We start from the raw sequence: 10103 nt of genomic DNA on the forward strand, positions 1-10103 counted from the left end.
TCAGACAGACTCCTGCATGCGCCAGACTGGGATCCACCCGGCACGCCCACCAGGGGGCGTTGCTCTGCCCACCAGGGGGTGATGTTCTGCCCCTCTGGGGCGTCACTCTGATGAGACCAGAGCCACTTCAGTGCCTGGGGCAGAGACCAAGGAGCCATCCCCAGTGCCTGGGCCATCTTTGCTCCAATGGAGCCTTGCTGCAGGAGGGGAAGAGAGAGACAGAGAGGAAGGAAAGGGGGAGGGGTGGAGAAGCAGATGGGCGCATCTCCTGTGTGCCCTGGCTGGGAATCAAACCCGGGACTCCTGCACGCCAGGCCGATGCGCTACTATTGAGCCAACCGGCCAGGGCTGCTCCTTTTGATCTTGAACTTGGTTGCACACTTGTGTTGGGTTAACAAGTTGTTATATAAGAGGTTTCATTCTTAGGATTGGTTTAAAGATTTGTTAACTATCAGTGAGATATTCGTTCTGATATTCACTTATACAAGGGTGAAAATATCCTTGTTGCTCATATTAACAGTATCACTTCTATTCAATAATAGAATAGTCCAGGTTTACATTAGGAGTTGCTCGATGGGTATGTGATTAATATGCAGGAGTTGTTCAGCTTGACAGCTTTCTCAATGGGTGGCTGCTTTTAGGCCAGCTACAGTATGTTTAGTACTTACTCTCTAATGAAGGTTGTGCCCCGGTTCCAAGGGGCTGTACCCCCTTGGATTATAGTATAAATCTACATTAAACTTGTTGTTTTTGGTAGGTTTAGACTTTTACTAAAATTTATTTACTAGACGACCAGCTATCACCAAGCTCAGCTGGTTTGTCGCCACTTTCTCAGGATCTTCTATTTTGCAACACAGAAAAGTTTGCCCCGTTGGGCTGTCCGGAGATAGCTCGTCTGGTTTCGGGGTGTTTACCTTCAGTTCTCTTTGCTAAATTTTATCTAGTTAAACCACTATGCAAAAAGTAAAAGGGAGAAGATTTCTTTTTTCTACTTTGAAATCATTGTTCCCTTGTGGTACTTTCTCTGTGGTGTTGAGTAAAATATCTATCTAATATACTTTTATGTGTATAAATGTTTTATTTCAGTTAAAATTATTAGTTGAGCTAAGAGTTACTTTAAAGTGATTCACTAATTGTAATTTCTCTCGGGTGTAAGCCAGGTGCTTTATTTCAGCTAAGCTTTGAGTTGTCCAAGTGTACTTTCCAGTACACTCACCTTGTTGCGACAATTCTCCTCTTGTAGGTATAATCTTTTTAATTGGTTGCATTGATTAGTGTTGCTAGAGGGTGATGGACGGTATGTGCGGCTTAGTGGTCTATGTTCAATTAAGCGCTCTATTCTTAATTTACTGCTAAACCCACCTTCAACTATTTGTTTGGTAATAGTATCCGTGTATGTAGCTGTTGACCTTTTATAGGGAATGTAACCCATTACTTTCAAACCTGTAGTCTACGACTTGACCTAAAGTTTTTCTGTCCTATGTCAATTGTGATTACTTTGCTTCCTTTTGAGGGTTTGCTGAAGATGGCGGCATATAGCCTGGTTTGGCAAGGGTTGGTGAGGTTTATCGGGGTATATCAGTTGTAGAACAGGCTCCTCTAGATGGATATAAAGCACCACCAAGTCCTTTGAGTTTAAAGCTTTGGCTAGTAGTACTCTGGCAAGCAGTTTAGTTAGTATAATTTGTTAGGTTTGGGACTAATCATAGTCGGAGATCTAATCCCAGTTTGGACCTTAGCTGCCATGGGTTCAGACTTTTAAAATTACTTTGGTGTTGGGAAACAGGCTGTAAGCTGGCAAGATCGTTATACCATAAGGCAGGGGTTCCCAAACCGCGGCCCCCTGAGGCCATTTATCGGGCCCGCCACACTTCCAGAAGAGGCACCTCTTTCATTTGTGGTCAGTGAGAGGAGCACAGTTGCCGTTAAAATATTGGTCAGATTGTTGATTTAAATTAGAAATTCTTTCTTTTCAATATTGTATTTGCACCCCCCCCTTTTTTTTTTTTACTTTAAAATAAGATATGTGCAGTGTGCATAGGGATTTGTTCATAGTTTTTTTTATAGTCCGGCCCTCCAACGGTCTGAGGGACAGTGAACTGGCCCCCTGTGTAAAAAGTTTGGGGACCCCTGGCATAAGGCTTAGTTTAAGACTAATCAATTCCCACTCAATTAATACTAATGTTAAGATCTCTTAACATTAAGATCTTTTAATACTAAGGTCTTTTAATGCTAAGATCTTTTTTGAGGGGGGCGGTGAAGGGCCGCAAGGGAGGCGAGCTGGGGTGTGCGGGGGGGGGCGGTCAGGATGATGGAGGGGGCACGAAATGGTGGGGGTAGCTTGGGGTTCGGATTGGGCGATTGTGGGGTTTGAGGGGTCGGGGACTTACCCTGGTGCCGACAAACGGTGGTGGGGCGTTGGCAGCCAGGTTGAGGGGGTAAGGGCGGGCCAGGCCCGGGCAGAGGGCATTTGGAGGACGGAGGGTGTTATGGAATCAGGAGGGGGCATCTGGATACAAAGGGGTGTTTACAAGCCGACAGGACGGCTGTGGGGGACCTGGCCGGGACTGGAGGGGCTGGCCTAGGTCTATTGTGGGGTTCAGGGGGACGGGGACTTACCCTGGTGCCGACAAACAAGGGTGGGGCGTTGGCAGCCAGGTAGAGGGCGTAAGGTCGGGCCAGGCCAAGGCAGAGGGCATTTGGAGGACGGAGGGTGTTATGGAATCAGGAGGGGGCATCTGGAAACAAAGGGGTGTTTGCAAGCCGACAGGTCGGCTGTGGGGGACCCAGCCGGGACTGTGGGCGCTGGTGTGGTGGTTGGGGGAGGGAGAGGACAATTTGTGTGGGCATAGGGGTTTGTGGTGGTGGGGGCTAGGAGGGTCTCAGAAAAGGGGGCCGAGCCCTTAAGCAGGCAGGTGACAGTTGGGGAGGGACAAGGGATGCTGTGGGTTGGAATGATGGCTGTATCACTTCCGAGCTTGGGGCCTGGAGGGGGCAGTAACTGATGGTCCACCGAAGAGGTTATAGAATGCGGTGTGGATCTCCACTACGCTTATTAAAAAGGCCACTTTGGGGGGTAGTCCAGAGCCCTGAGGAGAGGAGAAAGGGCTCCCAGGAAGAGTTTGGGCCAGGGTCTCGGGTGTGGTTTAGGTTCATGGCATGGCACGGAAGGAAAAGACTTGGGACTTCTGGGTGGTGGGAAGTTAAGCTCACCTTAGAAGATGGGGAACTGGTAAAGATTCAGTTCTCCTTTTCCGGCTCTAAAAATAGTGTTCCTAAGAGCTCAGGGCTGATTACATCAAGGACTGATGGTGGTGGAGGTTTTTATCATGGAGGTAAAATCAGGCCAGATGAAAGGTAGATGCTTGTGTAACTTCTGGGACTCAGAAGTGAAAGGGGGCCAGGCCTATTTTTATGGCTAGGGCTAAGCTCGTGATGATTGATACTGTTGGGTTTATTAGTTTTGTGAATGTTCATTGGCCTGAGTATAATAAGTTGATAATAATAGCCAACATAAGGTGCACAGAGGCAGTGGCTTCTGTTAAGAAATATTTAGTGGCGCCTTGTATTGACTGAGGATTATATTGTTTTATTAATACTGAAATGATAGCCAGCATGTTCATTTCAAAGCCCATTCAATCCATTAGTCAGTGGGAGCCTATTATTACAATTGTTGTGCGTAATACAACTGTCAATACAGTCATTTTAAAGAAAAGAAGATTTATTAGTACTGGAGCCCTGTGTAAAAAGTTTGGGGAACCCTGGCATAAGGCTTAGTTTAAGACTAATGCATTCCCACTCCATTAATACTAAGATCTCTTAACATTAAGATCTTTTAAAACTAAGATCCTTTAATACTAAGGTCTTTTAATACTAAGACCTATTTTGGGGGGGCGGTGATGGCCGCAGGGGAGGCGAGCTGGGGTGTGCGGGGGGGCGGTCATGGCGCTGGAGGGGGCACGAAATGGCGGGGGTAGCTGCGGGTTCGGCCTGGGGCGATTGTGCGGTTCGGGGGGTCGGGGACTTTCCCTGGTGCCGTCAAACTGGGGTGGAGCGTTGGCAGCCAGGTTGAGGGGGTAAGGGCGGGTCAGGCCCGGGCAGAGGGCATTTGGAGGACGGCGGGTGTTATGGAATCAGGAGGGGGCGTCTGGAAACAAAGGGGTGTTTACAAGCCGACAGGTCGGCTGTGGGGGACCCGGCCGGGACTGTGGGCGCTGGTGTGGTGGTTGGGGGAGGGAGAGGACAATTTGTGCGGGCATAGGGGTTTGTGGGGGTGGGGGCTAGGAGGGTCTCAGAAAAGGGGGCCGAGCCTTTAAGCAGGCAGGTTGGGGAGGGACAGGGGATGCTGTGGGTTGGAATGATGGCTGTATCGCTTCCGAGCTGGGGGCCTGGAGGGGGCGGTCACTGATGGTCCACCGAAGAGGTTGTAGAATGCGGTGGGGATCTCCACTACGCTTATTAAAAGGTCACTTTGGGGGGTAGTCCAGAGCCCTGAGGAGAGGAGAAAGGGCTCCCAGGAAGAGTTTGGGCCAGGGTCTCGGGTATGGTTTAGGTTCATGGCATGGCACGGAAGGAAGAGACTTGGGACTTCTGGGTGGTGGGAAGTTAAGCTCACCTTAGAAGATGGGGAGCTGGTAAAGATTCGGTTCTCCTTTTCCGGCTCTAAAAATAGTGTTCCTAAGAGTTCAGGGATTGTCCACCTACTAATACTGAGATCTTTTAATACTAAGATCCTTTCATACTAACATCTTTTAATACTAAGATCTTTTAACATGAAGATTCTTTAATGCTAATATCTTTTCAACGTAAACCTTTTCCCCACACCCTTGACTACTGCATGATGTAGGGTGGTGCACTATAATGCGGAATCCAATTTATGCTTCAGATGAGTGGCTTTGTATCAGAGACTTCTCTATCTGTATATTGACTTAAAGGCTTTAATTGTCTCTGCTATACAACACAGCAAAGACCGGGGGTTCTCTCTCTGATTTTCCCATCAGCATTGAAGAGGCCTCCCGATCCCATCCTCTTTTCTCAGTGAAGTCTATTTCCTTAATTACGCCCTGGTCTCCCTCAGGACCCAGAATTACTAGCCATGTTGGTTCATGGCAAGTGGCTCCCGAACAGAAACCTAGGTATGAAAGAACTAAACTCAAGGCAGGTGACGGAACTCTCCCAGGGCGCACAGTGAGTTTTGGGGGAGATTACAGTCAGGAGTAATAAATTATGGGACAACTAGGGTCCAAAGCAGGGGACCTTTCTGTAATAAGAGTTATGCAGCTAGAATGCTTTTTACAATATATTCAAGATGTATGCCCCTGGTTTCTGAAGGAGAGAATGGTTAGTTCTGCTACAGGGGAGCAAGTAGGTAAAGTTCTGAAAAGGCAATGGTGTGAAGATACTGTGGCACGTGGTCCTGTACTTTGCGGTTTGGGGGCTAAGGAACGTGGGACAGTGTGGCTGCTCCTAGTTCTCTCCAGGTGCTTGGTCTGCCACTCAGCTAAAATTGAGGTAGAAGAGAAGTCTTGTCATGGTCTTCCTGAGATGCCAGTTACAGCAACTATGGAATTTAAGAACGGTTAGGACACTCAGCTATTCAAGTTATAGCTTTTCCTGTCATTGTCTGACTTTCTTCAATGTGTTACCAACAATCCTCCGAACTATTATTTTGTTTCTCTCCCTTTCTTGGCCTAGAAATTTAGGCAAGGGACCACTGGTGGATTTCACTATAAAATTTCTCAAGCTGCTGCTGAAAGCAAATTTTCTCAGGAAGATTTTGTTGAATCCCGTCCTTCAGTTTCTCTGTCAGAAAATGCCCTGACTAAAATCTGACAAGTATCTTTCTAATCTGGCACTGTGGTGAAATTTCAGTTTCTCTCTAATTTGTCTGGTTCATCTATTTCTTGTTTCTGTTTAGTCGTTGTTTAATGTTGTCTAAAATGTGTTGTTTTTAAGGCCTGAATTGAGTTCTTGCATGTAAAAATTGGAAATGCCAGCTCTAATGTTGAAAAAATGATTTTACAACTTATATGGAGCGCTCATTAAAATTTAAAGAGAACAGAATGTAGATTCTTATGATTTACTAATTTGGTTAGTGCATTATGAGGCATGTTCAAAGTTAGGAGCCAAACAGCAATTCAAATATTAGGATTAATCAAAGTTATATGTTATACTTGTTTTTCTGTGTGTAAATTGTATTGTTTCTGTGTAAGGTTATACTCGGGTAGGTAAAACAAAGGAATTGAGCAGAATGAAGCAGGGCACTGATAAGTCATTTTAAGAATTTGTCTCAAGCTGCTTCAGGCAGTTAGAAGAATACTGTAAGGAAGCTAATTCTGTTTCTCAGGCCACACCCTGCAAAAGGGGCCCTAAAAAAAATTACAAATTTAGCTCCTCTGATTTTGCCTATTGAAATCAAAAGATGGGAAAGAAATGCCCTGCAATGGAGCTAAAAATACAAGGGAATGAGTTCACAAGACTCTTAGATACAGAAGCTAATGTATCTGTTATTGCTGAGCGATATTAGCATTCTTCCTACCCCACTTATAAAGCAGTCTCTGAGCTGTGAGGCATAGGACAAAGTAAGTCCCCACAACAAAGCTCTAGTTTTTTGCAATGGGAAGATAAAAAAAGGTTATACTGGACTTTCTCAGCCTTAGGTGCTCCCTGGATATCCAGTTAATTTGTTGGGTAGAGATGTTTTTTAAAAATATAGGAGCATTGCTTGTCAGTCCTAATAATAGTTTAGTCAGTGTTCGAATGATCAGGGTTTTTTTGCCCACTAAGGGATTAGGGAAAGAATAGCGGGGCATTCTCACCACCATAGACACTTGTAACACCAGACATAATAATAATATTAGACACCTAATACCAGAAGGCATAGATTAGGGTATGAAAAATTAGCATAGGGGCCTTGGTAACTCCTGCCACCCCAACAATGCATTGTACAGACATAATTACTTGGAAATCAGATGATGGTATATGAGTAGACCAATGGCCCTTCTCTCAGGAGAAATTTAGGGCAGCTGCTCAATTGCTACAAGAGCAGTTACAGCTTGGGCACTGTCAAACTTCTAATAGCCTATGAAATATGCCTATATTTGTTATTGAAAGAAAACCAGAGCCTCTGGCAATGGGCACGGAGGAGCCTGATTGGTAGTGCTGCTCTTATATCAGGGGCAAATCAGGTATTCAGCCCTAGTACATCCTAGCTTGATGCCTGTATTGGTGGCCAGACTTGTTTCATGCCTGGGGCACATTAAAAAAGAAGAAGAAGAAGAAGAGGAAGAAGAAGAAGAAGAAGAAGAAGGAGGAGGAGGAGGAGGAGGAGGAAGAAGAAGAAGAAGAAGAAGAAGAAGAAGAAGAAGAAGAAGAAGAAGAAGAAGAAGAAGAAGAAGAAGAAGAAATTAGGAAACGGGAGGTTACTACAGGATTTGAGAACAATAAATAAGACTATGAAGTTATAAGTCCTATCCAGCTAGGACTCCCTTCTCCTATTGCCATTACATGGAATTTTCACCTTGTAATTGTTGACTTGAAGGATTGCTTTTTTACTATTCCTTTAAGCCCTCATGTTTCAAGCGTTTTACATTCAGTGTTCCTTCATTCAAGTTCCAGGCTCCCGAGGAGTGATACAAGTGGAGCGTTTTCCCTCAAGGTACGGCTGACAGTCCTACCTTATGCCAGAAATATGTTGCTCAAGCTATCTCTCCAGTATGACGGCACCACCCTGAGGAGTACATAATTCATTATACGGATGATATTCTTATTGCTCATGCAGGTAAAGACAGTGTGCTGACCATTTTACAACAACTAGAATACTTTTTGAAAGAATAGGGACTTTATATATCTCCAGAAAAGGTACAGCAATCTTTTCTTTCTCTTATCTAGGACAAATTATTGAGGGACAACAAATTCCTCCACAAAAATTAGGAATCAGGACAGATCATTTACAAACTTTTACTGATTTTCAGAAATTGTCAGGAGACATTAACTGCCTTAGACCTTCCTTGAAATGAACTACCAAGAAACTGAAACCAATTATTTTTTTATTTTCTTAATAATTCAGATGACCCAGCTTCCCCTCCGCAACCTAAAGCTGCAGGAGAGTCAGCTTTACTGCATGTAGAAAAAGGCCTTGCAGCAAGCACAAGTAAAATGCATAAATCCTGAAGAACCAATTGCCTTACTAATTTGTCCCTCAAGCTACACTCCAATGGGTCCATTGTGACAAGCTTCAGGTCCTACTAATGGATTCATTTAGCTGTTACTCATAAAAAAATTTTATCTCTGTATTTTGATCTTCTTGCCTCCTTGATTACCAAGGAGCATAGGCAACTTTACAGCTTACAGGTTTTGAGCCTCAAATTATTGTTGTTCCTTTTTGAAAGAATCAACAATTATGGCTCTGGGAAACTTCCACTAAATGGCAAATTGCTTTTGCAAATTTTACAAGCCAAACTGATTCTCACTACCCAGCTGATGAAATAGTTCAATTTTCAATAATTACTACATTTGTCTTTTCTAAGACAATTGTTAATGAGCCCATTCCAAAAGCACCTATAGTCTTTCCTGATGGGTCCAGCTAAAAAATAGCAGGCTGAATAATTGATGGACGAGTTTATACCGAAACAGTCACCTTAAAGTCAGCTCAAAGAGTAGAATTACGTGCCATTATCATGGCTTTTCAGCGTTTGTCATGTTCCTCCTTTAATCTGTATAGACAGCAAATATTTACTCATGGTTGTTTCCACTATAGAGACTGCTGTCTTAGGGACAACTGCTGATGAACTAGTTCAGCAGTTTCTCCTTCTTGAAAGACTTATACGTCAACATAAAGCTCCATGTTTTATAAGACATATTTAAGCGCACTCCATGCTCCCTGAAGATTTAGCACAAGGGAATGCCCTTATTAATCAAACTACCCAAAAGGAAATTATCTGAAGCAACCATGACAAATCAAGCAGCCCAGTCTCATACTATTCATCACCAGAACGCTGCAGCCCTGTGTAAACAGTTTCAACATTCTCGGGAAACAGCACGGCAGATTGTTAAATCCTGTCCTAGTTGTCCTATACTACATACAATCTGCCCCTACATTTGGAGTTAACCCTCAACGACTCCTACCAAGACAACTTTGGCAAAAGGATGTTTACTCATACACCTTCATTTGGCAAACAGTCCTTTGTCCACGTTACAGTGGATATTTATTCTGGATTTACAGTAGCCTCTTCCAGAATAGGAGAGGCTGCTAAGCATGTTTTAACTCATTGTTTTTATGCATTTTCTATTATTGGACTTCTTAATGTAATTAAAACTGACAATAATCCTGCATAAGTAGCAAAAGCCATTTACTGTATTTTGTAAACCTTTCAAATTATGTCTTAAAATCTTTAAAGTCAATGTATTATTAAGGTATACTCAGCAAATATTTAAGGTGAATTTTAAAAATATACAAGGGGGAGTCATATCCTGAAATCTACCTTATCTTTAAAATTTTTCTTTTGAATATTGATGAACAGGAGACGCCAAATCCTTCTTTCCTGCAAACTTCTACCCTCTTTTAAATGATCCAGCTAATAACATTTTTGTGTTTTTTCCCAATAACTCCAGATATACGGAAAAAGTTTATATAGGCAAATGGGGATCCTCAAACCCCTCAGCGAGATCTTCTAAGCATGGCTTTTAAGGTACCAAGAGGCAGAAAAAGCCCAATAGAAATCAGGTGAAATGCCAGCTCTTGGGATACATCTTTAAAGGCTCTGGCGCCCCAAAGGGGTCTCATAGGACTCCATCTGGGCCCTGCTTCATTAGTGGAAAGGAAGGCCATTATGCCAAAGCCTGCCAGGCTTACATGTCCTTGCTGTGAGAGAAAAGGGACACTGGAAGGTAGGCTTCCCCTCTGTCCATCTTTAATTCAATTTCATACCTTTTCCCACTTGGGACCCTGGAATAGACTAGTCATAGTTAGATCGCAACATGTCACTATACCTAACGGGTACCGTGAGGGACCAGCCGAAAAAGCTCAGAATATCATAGAGATAAGAGCAATATGCAGGTAAAACTGGAGGCCAAAACAGGACTGACATGCACACGTTCCACAG

The 10103-nt window shown here is 43.8% G+C and overlaps 1 non-coding gene across 1 annotated transcript; it reads left to right on the forward strand.

Moving 5' to 3' along the window:
- Positions 1 to 7121: 7121 nt before the first annotated feature.
- Positions 7122 to 7261, forward strand: LOC136380261 (small nucleolar RNA SNORA48). The gene has a single exon (XR_010746929.1). It is a non-coding gene; the product is annotated as a small nucleolar RNA SNORA48 (small nucleolar RNA).
- The last annotated feature ends 2842 nt before the right edge of the window (positions 7262 to 10103 follow it).

The sequence above is a fragment of the Saccopteryx leptura genome, chromosome 8, assembly GCF_036850995.1.
Source record: "Saccopteryx leptura isolate mSacLep1 chromosome 8, mSacLep1_pri_phased_curated, whole genome shotgun sequence".
Taxonomy (NCBI): domain Eukaryota; kingdom Metazoa; phylum Chordata; class Mammalia; order Chiroptera; family Emballonuridae; genus Saccopteryx; species Saccopteryx leptura.